This window comes from Callospermophilus lateralis, chromosome 3, assembly GCF_048772815.1.
Source record: "Callospermophilus lateralis isolate mCalLat2 chromosome 3, mCalLat2.hap1, whole genome shotgun sequence".
In the NCBI taxonomy this organism is placed as follows: Eukaryota; Metazoa; Chordata; class Mammalia; order Rodentia; family Sciuridae; genus Callospermophilus; species Callospermophilus lateralis.
The window spans coordinates 71352499-71368088 of record NC_135307.1 but is presented as its reverse complement, the minus strand read 5'-3'; the positions used below and the strand labels follow the sequence as shown (position 1 = coordinate 71368088).

General features: G+C 37.7%; 1 pseudogene; it reads right to left on the bottom strand.

Moving 5' to 3' along the window:
* Nucleotides 1-4168: 4168 nt before the first annotated feature.
* On the bottom strand, nt 4169-6568 carry LOC143393858 (high mobility group protein B3 pseudogene; annotated as a pseudogene).
* Nucleotides 6569-15590: the final 9022 nt, after the last annotated feature.

The window sequence follows — 15590 nt, the reverse complement described above, 5'->3', positions numbered from 1 at the left end:
CTATTACCATCCCCTCTCCCTTCCCCTGATTCCCTCTGTCCAGTTCCTTGAACCTCCTCTTCCTCCTCCCTATTGCCTATTGTGAGTCAGCATCTGCATATCAGAGAGAACACTTGGCCTTTGGTGTTTGGGGATTGGCTTATTTCACTTAGCATGAATCTCTAGTTCCATCCATTTACCAGCAAATGCCACAATTTCATTCTTCTTTTTGGCTGAGTAATATTTCATTTTGTGTATACACCACATTTTTTTCATTCTTCTATTGAGGGGCACCTAAGTTGGTTCTATATCTTAGTTTTTGTGAATTGAACTGCTATGAACTTGATGTAGCTGCATCACTATAGTATGCTGATTTTAAGTCCTTTGGGTATATGCCAAGAAGTGAGATATCTGGGTCAAATGGTGGTTCCATTCCAAGTTTTCTGAGGAATCTCCATACCAATCTGTAGTCCCATCAACAATGTATGAGTGTATATTTTCCCCCACATCCTCGCCAACACTTATTGTTACTTGTATTCTTGATAATTGCCATTCTAACTAGAGTAAGATGAAATCTCAGTGTAGTTTTAATTTGCATTTCTCTAATTGCTAAAGATGTTGAACATTTTTTTCATATATTTGTGACCATTTGTATTTCTTCTTTTGTGAAGCATTTGTTCCTTTGCCCATTTATTGATATTTTTGTGGGGGAGGTTGTTAAGTTGATGGTGTTAAGTTTTTTGAGTTACTTATATATCTTGGGTATTAATGCACTATCTGAAGTGCAGGTGGCAAAGCTTTTCTCCCATTCTATGAGCTCTCTCTCTTCATGCTTTTGATTATTTTCTTTTCTATGAAGATGCTTTTTAGTTTGATATCATCCTATTCTTGATTTTACTCTTGTGCTTTAGGATTCTTGTTGAGGAAGTCAGTTCCCAGGCTGACATGATGAAGATTTGGGTCTACTTTTTCTTCTAGTAGGCACAAGGTCTCTGATCTAATGCCCAGGTCCTTGATTCACTTTGAGTTGAGTTTTGTCTAGGGTGAGAGATAGGTATCTAATTTCATTTTATCACATATATATTTCCAGTTTTCCCAATACCATTGTTGAAGAGGGTATCTTTTCTCCAAAGTATGTTTATAGTGCCTTTGTCTAATATGAGATAACTGTATTTTTGTGGGTTTGTCTCTGTGTCTTCTATTCTGAACCATTGGTCTTCATGTCTGTTTTGGTGCCAATACTATACCAAAAAAAAAAAAACAATTCTTAAAATTTCCAAAAGGAGAGGGTTAATTAAATTATGATATGCCACAGGAAAAACTATCATTAAAAACAATATAGAAGGCTGGGGTTGTGGCTCAGTGATAGAGTGCTTACCTAGACCACGTGAGGCCCTGGGTTCGATCCTCAGCACCACGTAAAAATGAAGTAAAGATATTGTGCTCATCTACAACTAAAAAATAAATAAATATTTTTTAAAAATATAGAGGCAGTTATTTTTTAAAACTTACAATGAAATTTTAGAAATTTATTAAAATAAAAAGGCAGATGCAAACAAACTTTAAGTTAGGAATTCATTTTTGTGAAAAAGAAGGAAGCATTTGAGTGACAGGTCTGTGGGTATCTTTCTTTTTGTTTATCTGTATTTTTCTAACTAATCATTAAAAATCCTTACTAATTAAAAAATAAAGTTGGACAATTCTAGACAGAATACAAAAGTCAGTGGCAAACCTAGTACCACCATAGGTGACAATTATTTCATTTAGTTTCTAAACATCCCTCACCTTCTTTTAAAAATCTGCCCATCAGCTTGCCCCTCTCCCCCAAGGCATTCAGAATTTCATATTGCAAAGGGAAACCCTCTGAATGGGCAAAAAGGATCTGAAACACAACCAATCGCACACTGAAATACAGGTAAAGACAGAGCTATGAGCTCCATGCCTAGGGACCTGGGTTCCAGTCCCCACCAGTATTTCTGAACTGTAGAGAGGGCAGCTTCCTGCCTCAGAACCTGCTGGAGTGCTTGTTAAAAATGGAGCTCCATACCATGCCTGACCCTGACAATAATATGAACTCCTATGCATACTAAAACCTAAAAAATCTTTGCCAGAGACTAATCATTCAACTACTGGGATTTTTCCGAAACTTGGATCCCTCATCAAAGTGCTAGTCTTTTTTTTTTTTTTAATATCTATTTTCCAGTTGTAGTTGGACACAATATCTTTATTTTATTTATTTATTTTTATGTGGTACTGAGGATCCAACTCAGTGCCTTGCACATGCTAAGCGAGAGCGGTACCGCTGAGCCACAACCCCAGCCCAAAAGTGCTAGTCTTAACAAATCTCTGATCATGATGGACTATGGAGCCCTTAAGATTGCTTTGAAAAGTGCAAAACCAGAGACACAAAAACTATTGTTATCAGTTTTACTCCTTCTGAGGCAGTACATTTGCATCTTAAAAAGGACCAGAGAAAGAAGGAAATGCTTCCAGAGTGAATTATCTCTAGGTAGTCCTAGATAGGAAAGAGAATATGAGCCAGGGAATTCCTCTCAGTTCAGACCACAGAAGAGACTGTGCAAGAAGCCAGACCCAGGCCCCCAGATGGGTGATGAGTACGCAAGAAGATAAATCAAACTCCCTAGAATGCAGGGAATGCCTCTGATCCATCACAAGGAATGTCCGCTTTTGACAAAGGAAACTCTTCAGTCCCTTGGTACCTCAGATGATAACAAGCATTGCTTAACTGCTCCTTGGAAAACTTTAAAATTTAAAGAAACTATCGCTTTCCTGTCCCAAATCAATTTCTGACTATAGGAAGTGAACCAGAGCAAAAAAAGAAGTACCTCATCCTCAATAAATATGAGCTACAGTGAGTGATATACACACAGCATCCTCTGAAGTGGAAAGTTCTAGACTTGCACTGCCCCTTGTGGTAGCCACTGGCTACTTATGGTTATTGAGCCTTTGAAATGAAGCTAGTCTGAATTGAGATGTGCTGCAAGGGTAAAGGACACACAGAGGGGCTAGGGTTGTAGCTCAGTTGCAGAGCACTTGCCTATCATGGGTGAGACACTGGGTTCAATTCTCAGCACTGCATACAAATAAATGAATAAAATAAAGGCCAATCAACAACAAAAAACTTTTTTAAGAAAAAAAAAAGTTAGTTCCATTAATCCTAAAAAGACACAGAGTTTGAAGACATGAAAATGATTGTAAATTATCTAGTTAACAATTTTTAACTTGATTATGTTAAAATGATTTTTATGTATCTGGTTAAATAAAATATATTATTCAAATTGATTTCTTTTGTTTCTTTGTAATTTCTTTTTTTAATGTAATACTGTTTATTTAACTTCAAAAACATTTCAGCATTCTAAACATACAAAAAATAACATAATGTTGCAAATTGCATTTAAGTACTGAAGGTTCTTGAAATTTCATTGATGCAGTAGCTCTTTGCTGACAATGAAGAGTTCTACAGTTTGTTTGAAAACAAAGTTTAAAATCTACCGTACTTAACTAAAAAAAAATTCAAACACTTCTCATGCCAGCTGACCCCCCTTTTTCCACAACTAAGAAAGGCAGCAGAATGCTATATCACTATATACAAAAACAAGACAACATGAAGCTAAATGGATGTCCACCTCAGTGTCAATAGGTCCAGCCTCACAGTGCATGCCCTGAGCTGCGGCCCCTCCAAAAGGTATCTTCCCCCGACATCCTCAACGCCAAGCAAGAAGCATCAAGAGTTTGTCTCGGTTGTTTTGTTCTTTTTACAGACTATAGATATGTACAGTTGATAACTGAGGATTTTTAACCAATAACCATATAGTTAACACCACCTTACAAATTAAAAAAAAAAAAAAATGCCAGAAACATCTTCAAATGCCTTGTCACACCAACAGCAAAGTGCACAGAGTGAGGAGAACACAAGAGTGCCTTTTCATTTTAAAAATGTTTAGAAATATGTACAACTTTGATACAGTTTTAGGGTGCTCTGGACACTCAGGGCCACTTCATATAAACCACTGACAATTTCTAGAGCATTTTGAGAGACTACAATATGATCGTGATCAAATTCTGAAATTAAACCTAATGAGAGTAAGAGACACATCTCAAATAAGATGTGTCAATCATGGCGCTCCCCTACTCTTAGGTATTCACAAGTAGACGGATTAACAGTTTTTTATTCATCCTCCTCCTCCTCCTCTTCTTCCTCCTCTTCTTTGTCTTCCTCTTCCACTTTTTTCTGGACAACTTTAGCAGGACCCCTCGTGCCATCAAACTTTCCTTTAGACTTATAGTCAGCAACATCCTTCTTGTATTTCTCCTTCAGCTTTGCAGCCTTAGTGATGTGTGGCTGCTTTTCACTGTCACTTAAGTTATTCCACATCTCACCCAACTTTTTTGCCACATCTCCAATGGAGATACCAGGATTTGTGGACTTGATCTTGGGGCGGAATTCTGAACAGAACAAGAAGAATCCAGACGGTGGTCTTTTGGGGACATTAGGGTCCTTTTTCTTCTTGCCTCCCTTAGCTGGTCCATAGTCCTTCATTTCTCCATCACAGTGTACTTTATCTGCCTTTGCCATTTCATCAAATTTAGATTTCTCTTTCCCAGACATTGTCTTCCACCTCTCAGAGCACTTCTTGGAAAATTCTGCAAAATTGACAGGGACTTCTGGATTTTTCTTCTTATGTTCTTCTCTGCAAGTCTGCACAAAGAAAGCATAAGCAGACATCTTGCCCTTTGGTTTCTTGGGGTCACCTTTAGCCATCTTGACTGTATTGTTTGCTAGTCTGGGCAATGCAGGGCACGACGCGCGGCTCAGCGCTCCCCAGTCTCGCGCTAGCTGCCTCCAAGAGAGCTGCCTCTCTTTGTAATTTCTTTTCAAATTAAATTGTTGATTGACTTTAGTTGTATTCACTTTAAAACAAAATCAATTTAAGAATGGGTAGACTACAGAGATTTGATGAGGTTAGACAAATATGTGTTCTAATCCTAGTTTTTTTAAAAATGTTAAACTGATTCATAAAATTAGACATATTAATGGGTTACCATGTGACGTTTTGATATACAGATGCATTGAGTAATGTTTAAATCAGGTTAACCATATCTATCTTCTCAAACATCTTGTGTTTCCTTATGGGGAAAACATCAACATCTTTCTTCTGACTTTTTTGAAATACATAGTTTGTAATCATTATCTATAGTCACCCTACTGTGCAATAGCACTCTTCCTCCTAACTGTAACTTAGTAAGCATTGATTAACTTTTCCCATCCCCTACCTGTCTTTCTCTATACTTTCAAAATATGACTATTAGAAAAGCTTAAAGTACAAAGCTGGTGGCTCGTATGGTATTTCTACCTGACAGTGGTGCTCTAAGAATAAAAAGTAAACAGGTGCTGCCTAGCAAAGACTTAAGTGACAAGTAGTCACTCCACTGTCCTTTAGCCCAGTTCAAACAAAAGGAAATTTTTCTCCCTTACTGTGGTGAAGTTCACTGTGATGAAATGAGAGTTGCAATATTGTTTTTTTATCTTTTTAGTCTCTTCATTCCTCAAGGTTGCATTCTGATTTGCAAAGCTACTCACTTGCCATGAATGAAAGATACCGATTGTCTGTGCATCTTCCAAGGATCAGTTACTGAACTTTCATGACCCTCAATGATCACCATATTGGTTATACCTAATGGTTATTCATCAGTGTTTTTGGCTTTTCATTAGTGATCATGTTTGGAGATGACACGAGCAACTGTCACTACTGATGAGCATCTATTACTAATGAGTAAAGACTGACCTGGAAATGATTATAGCTCTGAACATTAGTGCTAAATGCAATCCAAGAATCTAACAACACCTGTGTTGTTGAAAACTTGCGGGGGGTGGAGTAAGTATATATTTAACAAGGAAATAAAGGAGCATTGAAACCTGAGTTGTAATTAGAATATACATGCAGCAATCACAGCAGCAAGACCTGGGTCTAGGAAGAGAATACCTGGGCACCAATAATTTCACACGTTAGTATGGATTTTTAGAGTTGAGTAAATCATGTCTCCTAAACTTGGCAAAGAAGAATCTGTTGTGACACTGTGTTGTTTAATTACAAATTAAGCCCTTCTTACAAAATTATAGTTTGTGCATGTATACATTAATTTTTAATGTACCCCGGCACATAGTGCACCTATACACAACACACATACACACACGCACACAGGCACACACACTTCACCTCACACCATTTTCCTTTTAGTGCTGGAAGCTCCATATTTCCCATAAGAATCCCTCTTGGGATATATGGAGATTTTCAAGTATAAATCTAAAGAAGGATCATTAAAGGATTGCAATGTCTAAGCTTGAGATATCTATGTTTCTGAGGCTGCTTGTACCAGTGGGCAATTATCAAAACAAGGATTAACTAAAATCCAGCTTTGACCAGTTTGGGAAAATCTGTGGGTTGAAGGGAGGAATTTTTGAAAATTGCGAATACATTTTGAAGGATTAAGCAATTCACTAAATGTGTGCTCCTAAGGGACTTCTCTCATCTCTCCCCATACTCTTTTTCTCCCAAACTCTTACTTGTATTATAGTTGCTTCATAAGTTAGAACATGATTATATTTCAATCACATACAATTACACAAACACGATTATATTTCAACAATTGAACACACTCCATATAGTCAAAAAAATAAAATGCCACAGTAAAGCATACAGAGAAAAGCACGATATTTGCTTTGCAGTGCCTAAAAAAAATGTTAATACACTTAATCATAAAAGAGCTCTTAGAAATCAGTAATGAAGATGCTAACATTATAAGGGAAGTGAGAAAAATTTTTTAAAAGAACCAGGTAAATGAAATAGCACAAATGACTAATAAGGTTTTATGAAGATGATCTAGCTCAACCTTTATACATGATAGTGGGGTTTTAAATTTCAAAACATATTGCCAATTGGAGATAATTTGTATTTGTAAATTTTCTAAAAATTCAAGTGATTCTGGAATATTAGAGTTTGCCATTCACACATTTGTGTAAAATTCATTCATTAACATCTGAGATGAGCAGTGCTGGGGAGATGGATGGGTAGGCCACGATCCAGTGAAGGAGTGAACAAGGAATTTTTGGAAGTTGGAGCACTTCAGGAGTCCAGATGGAGCTGTAGAGTTGCCACGTGGAGAATGCAGAGTTCCAGGAGGGATTAGGTCCTGGTGAGAGTTGCTGGGGACAGCAGGCTAAGGTGAGGTGGCAAAAATGAGCACAAATCTCACTGCTTCCGATTTCCTGGGGGCACTTCCATTGGCTAAGGAGAGGACAAAGCTGTGTCCAGATTGCTTTTGGGCTTCTGGTTCCTGCAGGGACTGCTCCTGTCTACACCATTCAGACCCCAGGGTAGCCAGAGCAATGCTATGACTCAATTCCGTTCTGTGATGCATTTGCTTTTTAAGTTGAGCGTGGGAATTTGATCATCACTTATAACACTGATCTTTTCTTAAGAGAAAAGAAATATTCAATAATGCCACAGGAAATAGGTCAATGTGAACTTTTGAGACGGAATTAATCCTAAGATAGAAACAATAGACAGATTGATTGATAGAGTTTAGTCCTCCTAATAGGCTCATGCTCTAATAAAGTGTTTTTTTTTTTTTTAAACTCTTGAGACGATTAACCTATGGTCCCAGAATAAACAATAGTCCTTTATATGAAAACATTTTGTGTCACATACACATACAAAAAACAAAACCTTCACTTTGTCTGCCTCATTCTTTTGCAGACTCATGAAAAAGTTTTTAAGGACAGCATGTGAGGTCCCATTCTAAGCTGCTGTGTGGTCACGCAACTGAGTTCTAGTGCAGTTATTCTGGAATTCTCTCTGCATTCCTTCAGATACCTACAACAGCCCCAGGCTGACATCCTTATTCTTTCTGGTTGGAAACCACTATCCCCTGCTAACATATCACCAAGTGTTTCTTTCTTATTGGAGACAAAATGCTCAGTTTCTTAACTCAGGAAGGAAATGGGCTCTTCTTAGCTCATAACCTAATGCCATTCTTACTCCTGACCACAATGAGTAGGATGACACATGCTTAAGAACTCCATTTCTAAACTCTAACAGCAAAATGAAGTCAGGAGGGAAACACACACACACACACACACACACACACACAGCATTACACAGCAGTTAGAGGAGGCCTATTCTTGTCATTGCAAATGCAAGGAATAGACATGCCAGGAAATGTTTTAACAACTAGATCTGTGAGGGAAGCCCTAATTTGTAGCATATGCAGATTTCGGTGTTGTAAATACCCTCACCATGACCAATATTGAACAACCAATGTGGTGTCACTGAATGTGGAGTTGGGAAGAGATGTAACAACATAACATTCCACTTCCACCATTTCAGATTCAGAAGGAACCTCGAGACCACAGACAATTGCAAAATGTAGTAACAAGGAGCAGGTGATGAGCTTTGAATATTTATCATCTTTGTTTTCAATATATGTGATTTATATAATATATTCATTTGTTGTAATTTTTCATGCTGACTGTGTTTAACTACTGGTCCACAAAACTCCTGAAATCTGCCAATCGATCTTTTCGAGGCATATCATAGGAGCCCAGTAAATCATCTGCCTTGAGCAGGAGGGAGACTCTACCTGCACATGAAGTAGGAATGTTCATTGAGAAAAGGCTTCCTGAACTGATGACCCTAGGGATCTGCTACTAGGGAACTTCAAGCACAATCAAACTTTCTTAAAATTCTATATTCATCACTGAGCCATCTGTGTTTTCTTTGGACCTTCCCATCCCAGTGTTGACCCTGCTCAAAGCTACCTGATTCACAAATATTAGTGGGCTTATAGCCAGAGGTGGTGCAGCTTCAAGTGTAATAACTTAAATGCAAAAGTCAAGAGGGAGATGACCTTGATATTTCACTGTTTCACATGTGTAAAAAGTAATGGGGTTATATTTGGCTTGCTTTAACTATGTTTAGATTTAAATGAGTATAATTTTCTAAAACAATAACATAAATCCCAGAGAAGAAAACCTGTCACTTGCAGAAAAGAAGAGCCAGAATAAAGCATTCCAATATCTCCCCTTCCCCTGTAACTGGGTGGCTAGTCTTCTGACAATACAAAATATTATTTTAGGAGTTTGAGACACAGGGAGAAAGTACAGACAGCCCGAGAGAAAAAGGTTACAATCACAGTTTGGTGAAGAGAAAATACTCTCACAAAGATAATATGCCATGACATATTGTACTGAAGTGTGGCTTTCCATGAGAAATCCCACATCAGAAGGTTCTCATGTAATACGGGGCCAAAGTCTTCCCTAATCTTCAAATCCAGTGCCCAAGTGCTAGCACAACCCGCTGTGAAACAAGGCTCTTATACAAATCCTACACATTGTAATATTTCTGCCACAAAGATGAATGTATCTGCCAGGATAATTCCCAGAAAAAAAATTGTTACTAAAACTAAAAAAGTAAACAAGATTTTTTTACTTCACTTGAATGCCCAGCTCATCTTTAACTTGTATACAAAGTTTTACCACATAGGGACTGCCCATTTTAGGGTTAAAGAGCCCATGCTGAGATTAGATGTTTAAAAAATAAAAGAAAATGAAAATTGTATGACACCCCAGTGGGGGATATTTTGAAAGCTAACTTGGGATGGTTTACTAAAATGTACAGCCAGGGATTTTTTTTTCACCAATGGAAGGTGGGTAAAGGCTCCATCTGAGAATTCCTGATCAAGAGTGGCAGGACTGGGTACCTGGAGGCAGGATCTCAGTCTTCATATCCCAAAATCATCTACTTTGAGACTTCCATATAATTCAGGAAACAGTATTTGCTTGTTTTATTATTGAAAAGTTTCAGCTGGCTATTTTCAATTTTGAGACCCTATCTTTATTTCCAACATCTATGTAAAACATTGGTGCTGTCATCAGGAAATCCAGCTTTCTCTTATTTTGTTTTAAAGAATGCTATAGGTTTAATTGTCCCCTTTCCCCCATATCCACATGTTGCAGTCCTAACTTCCAGGATCCCAGAGTATGAGCTTATTTTGAAATACAGTCTTCACAAAGGTAGTCAAGTCCAAGTGAGGCCGTTAAGGTGGATCCTACTTCAATATAACTAGAGTCTTTATAAAAAAATGGTAGATTTAGCCACAGACACAGATACCATAGAGAGAAAATGATCTGATGAGATACTGGAAGCTGATGTCCACGAATAAGCCAAGGAGAGTGACTCAGAGCACATCCTTTCTTCATAGCCCTCAAAAGAAAACACTCTTCTGAAGTTAAAATGCAACTTCTGGCCCCCAGAACTGTGAGACAATAGCATTCAGGGGTGCACTGTTACAGCAGCCATAGCAAACTAATACACCTCGCATGTCCTAGAAGGCCATATGATTATAGATGACACATGGTGCTTCCCTTTTCCTTTGGACACTATTGAACATTATTCCTACTGGATAGTTCCTTCAACCACCCCTTTAACATTATTAAAATTTGTCCCAAACAATTTAGATCACTTTCGGGGCATGATTCAATTCTCTCAGAGAATGCCAGAACTATGTGGGTTAATAGGACACATCAACCAAAACATCTGTGTTGAGAGCCACAGCCGAGTTGGAATGGCCCCTGGCATTTTTGCCAGAAGTAATGGTTGAGAGGTGAGCCATTAAGATGATGATATTAAGTTAAGCTGTCTATAATTGTTGTGACTGGATGATGCTGGATTGAAATAGGCTGTGTATTCAATTTTATATTAGACCTTTACTGTCCTGTAATAGGGTGGCTCTTGCTGCCTTGGGCGCCCTCTACTTTGGATTTCCCATTGAGTTTTCTCGGGTTCCGAGAGTGAGTGCACGGCACAGCCCGGTGGAGGGAGTTCTGGTTGGTGTGTGGTGTTCCTGGGGGCCGTGTGGGTGGCGTTCAGGAGAGTTCCCAGGGAGTGTGCATGGAGTGCTGTTGGAATTCAGGCAATAAAGTTTCCTGTTTGAACATACAAGTGCTTTGTGGTGGCTCGGTGATTTGTGCCCAGCCAGACTGAGGCACATCTGTAAATAATATAATGAATATCTAGGCAATTTGGCAATTAATTTAAAATTAAAAGTATTTTTTATCCTTCTACTCTGTAATTCTACTTCTAAAGACATAATCATGGATGGTCACAAAAATTGAACTAGGATGTACATGAGAATTATTGATAATGCCAAAAAAATTAGATCTGACTTGTTCTATGATGTATAAGTGATTTTTAAAAAACATGGTTACCTTCACATAATAAAATACTGTATAGGCATTAAAATACTGATGATGTCAAAAACATCAAAGAAAGAGAGTGGGGTGAAATGTTTCTCACTGATTTGTAGAATTATGGATGATTTTGAAAGCTTTAAGTCATAGTATTTTCTAACTTCTGTAGAACAAACAAAAATAACTGCTACAATTAGGGAAACTAAAAATCTCAGGTACCAGGTATCAGAGTACATAAAATTGTGTGTGTGTGAGTGTGTGTGTGTGTGTGTGTGTGTGTGCAGTCTTTATTTCAAATATTTGTTTAAATACCATTGTTATTCCTCATGACAAGGGAAAAGATGGTCGTCCCCTGTAGAAACTTAGGCAATATGCACAGAACTTTTGAGAACAGAAACAACCCTATAGTGTTGACCAGAGAATGGAGTGATTAAGTCTCAAGGATGGATAGCAGGGGCTGTTGGTAAACTATGGCTAACAGGCCAGCCCATTGTTTTTGTAAATAAAACTTTATTGGAACACAGCCATGCTTATTTCTTTATTATAATATCATTGTATCAGATATATTTCTCTTTGATGGGTGTTTAATAGTATTCATTTGGGTTTTTATATTTCTCTGATGACTAATGAATTTGAGCACCTTTTTATATTTATTGAACTTTTGAGTGGAGGCGCGGAGAGGGAATGTGGTGTCTTTTCAAGATTTTTGACCATTTATTTTTCTGTTAGGTTAATCTGTTGTCGTAACGGTGGCCAGCAATTTATAGTATGATCTGGCTTAAAATGGTAGGTTTTCCTTTATTTTTCTCTTCGTATATTTTTTTCTCTCTCTCTCTTTGGAATTTGACTTGGGAAAGATGGTGGGGAAAGTGGGTTTCAATATGAATGGGTATCTAAAAATTCACAAGTGAAAGAGTACAAAGCAGTATTGACAATAGAACTTAACTCAAATGACATGAATGCTCTATACCTGTGATATCCAATATGGTAGCCGCTGGCCTCATGTGGTTACTGTGACTGTGGAACTGAGTTTTAACATTTTATTTAAATTTATAATTAATTTAAATTTATAATTAATTTAAATTTATAATTAATTTAAATTTAGGCAGCCTGTTGCCAGTGGTTACAGAGTTAAACAGAGCAGGTCTCCTGGATAGGCTAAGGGTAAGCAAGTTTATGAAGATGTGCTAATTGGAAAGGGGAGGTTCTGAGGCTAGTTGGGAGAAAGTTTTGAGTGGCTGGAGTTATTTTCACCTCCTTTTTACTGTGCCTTACTATTATAACTGTTCTTACATTTTTTTGTTTCCATATGAATCTGTCTCCCTTGTCTTGTTTTTTAGGATTTCTGAGTTCTCAATTAAATCTGATGAAATAAATCTTTTCCAGGTACCCTCCCAGAGACTCCATTGAATAGTCGGCACACATGCTACAAAGTTCTCTCCCTCAGGAAGAAGCCAGTTTTATCATAGAGACTCTGACAGATCTAACAGCTTTATCCAATATTCCATGAGGTCACTGCCAGGTTCACAAACTTCCTCCTCATCTGAGCCACCCATTTCATTATCTTTGTTATAGATCAGGCACTCAAAAACCTCCATAGGTGTCAGAATCAGCTGGGTAACTTCTTAAAACACAAATTATAGGAATCATCCTTGAAGTTTCTCTTCTAGTTGCTCTGTGGATGAAGCCCAGGCATTTGCATTTATAATAAGTTCTCAGGATGTAAATGTTGCTGTTCTGGGGAACCATATTTCAAGAACCACAGCTGTAGATAATTATGTAAGGGCTCATCACCCTAAGATAGGGCAATCAGCTTCTCTCAGGAATTTGAAATTTGGAGCAAAGAGTCAAAGAGACAGAGGGTTACTACAGAAGGTCTGAAAAACACCACTGCCCAAGGGCCTAGAGCTGGTGGGTTCTTATTCTTCATAAGCTTTGGTTGGAATAATCCTTTGAATAAATTCCTTCATTGCCCATAGAAAGTTTCTGTTGTATACCACTAAAAGAACTTTAACTAAGACCTGAATATATCTTGTATCAACAAGAAAACAGCAGGGCTGGGGTTGTGGCTTAGTGGTAGAGCGCTTCCTAGCATGTGAAGGCACTGGGTTTGATTTTCAGTACCACATATAAAATAAAGATCCATCAACATCCAAAAAAATGTTAAAAAAAAAAAAAAAAAAAAGAAAACGGAAACCTTTCGAAGTATTTAAAACAGACAACATAGTGCAGGAAATTGATCACAATGGCAACAGAACATCTGAGAAGCCAAACACACAATTTGAAGATTAGCAAAGCAGGAAGTTACCTCTATCCCTAGATTGGAGGGATAAAGGCAGAAGGTGGTGTTAGCAGAGGCTTCTGTGACCTAGAATAAGCTGGAACCATAATAGACTAGTCCAGTCAGGAAAATGCTACTGCTATTGCCAGAAGCAGTACCCAGGGCATCTCCGAAGAGTGGAAGAAATGCCCTAGCTTTACCCTTCCTTCTGCTTTTACTCTCTGGCAGTGCCTCTCCATGCCAGGAAGCTTGGGAATGGGCTTGCCATGATACTGAAGATAACTGGGCATTATGGAAAGATAAGTTATGGTTAAGATAATTTATGAGATAAAGATATGAAAAGATAAGTTATAAAAACAAACTGTAGACCAACACTGTTCAACTCTGGATTTCTGATTTTTTTTTCTTCAAAGTTCATTTTGCCTACTTACAAATTAGAGGAAGAGTAAGATAATATGTGCATGCTATATAACTTCTAATAGTGTCTTGTTAAGAATAAGAATTTGGGGGACTAGGGATATAACTCAGTGGTAGAGCATTTGCCTTTCATATGCAAGGACCTAGGTTGATCCCCAGCACCAGAAAAAAAAAAGTATTTGAATAGGTTTTCATTAACTTTTCCCAGAATTAGGCCTTAAATTTCTGAGGTCATTTTCATGGAAAAATGGCAAATGACAAGAACTAGCATTTGCAGTTAGTTTGAAAAGTATTTTCACAAATCTCCTCTAATTTAATCCTCAAAAGCCTTTTAAAGTAGGCATTATTCTTAACCCAATTTTATAAATAAGGACAGTGAAGCTCAGAGAGAATAAGCAACACATATAAGCAAAGTGAAATGGATCAAGATGGTAAAATGGCACAATTCCAGACATGTTCAGTATCCAATTTAATTGTTGCAAAACACCATGCTATTGTGTGAAAATACATTTAAGGCTACAAATTGACTTTTCTCTCTATTGATGTTCCAATTCCTCCTTTAAAACCTACTATCTAGAGAAAAATCTTATAACTGAGAGAGGTTATTTTGAAAGATGAACCTTATTTTGAAAGATTGGTTTCCTGTACCTGTATAGAGGTTCTATTCTCAACCGTTCTGTGGGTTCATGATTATCAAACGTGGCAGGGCTTTTTTTTTTTTTTTTTTTTTTTTTAAATAGAGAGTGAGAGAGAGACAGAGAGGGAGAGAGAGAGAGAGAGTTTTAATATTTATTTATTTTTTTAGTTCTCAGCGGACACAACATCTTTGTTTGTATGTGCTGAGGATCGAACCCGGGCCGCACGCATGCCAGGCGAGCGCACTACCGCTTGAGCCACATCCCCAGCCCTGTGGCAGGGCTTTTTATAAGATAATTCTAGAACAGCAGTAGTCATTTGAGAAGTAAAGTTTCTTTACTTTTTAGATATAAATTAAGATAGAGTGGGTGTTTTCAATGGTTTATAAGACTACTCAGTCACCTAGAATTAAATACATACACAATAAGTGTGTGAAAAAGTGTGTGTGTGTGTGTGTGTGTGTGTGTGTGAGAGAGAGAGAGAGAGAGAGAGAGAGAGAGAGAGAGAGAGAGAGAGATATCAATCCTGTGTGTCTCCGTAGAGGGTCTCAACTTGCTCTGCATCCAGTTCTGCAGACTGCATTTATGATGCTAAAGAGCCATCTTTGTTTCCCTTGGTTACCATGCAACAGTGAGCAGGGATCAGTTCAAATCCATCACCACTTAGAGGAAAACGTTTTCAAACACAATGCCTTCTATTTATATCTATTATCTATACTCATATATATTTTTAAGAAAGAAATCTCATATGCACATATCCATACACTTCTGTGCTCACAGTATGTTGTATATGCTGTGCCCTTTATATGTGGGAATGAGCTATGTCACATGGTATACCCCTGTGATCTTAGTTGTTACAGAGAATGGAATTTTATTCCTCAGTCAGACCCTATCCTTTCCTTTCCTTCATTGCTGAAAAACCAGGAGAATTTGCTGTAAGGTGATTTCTCCTATAAAATTACTCCTCAGAGTGTATTCCAACAATACACTTTTAATCTACAAGGTTAAG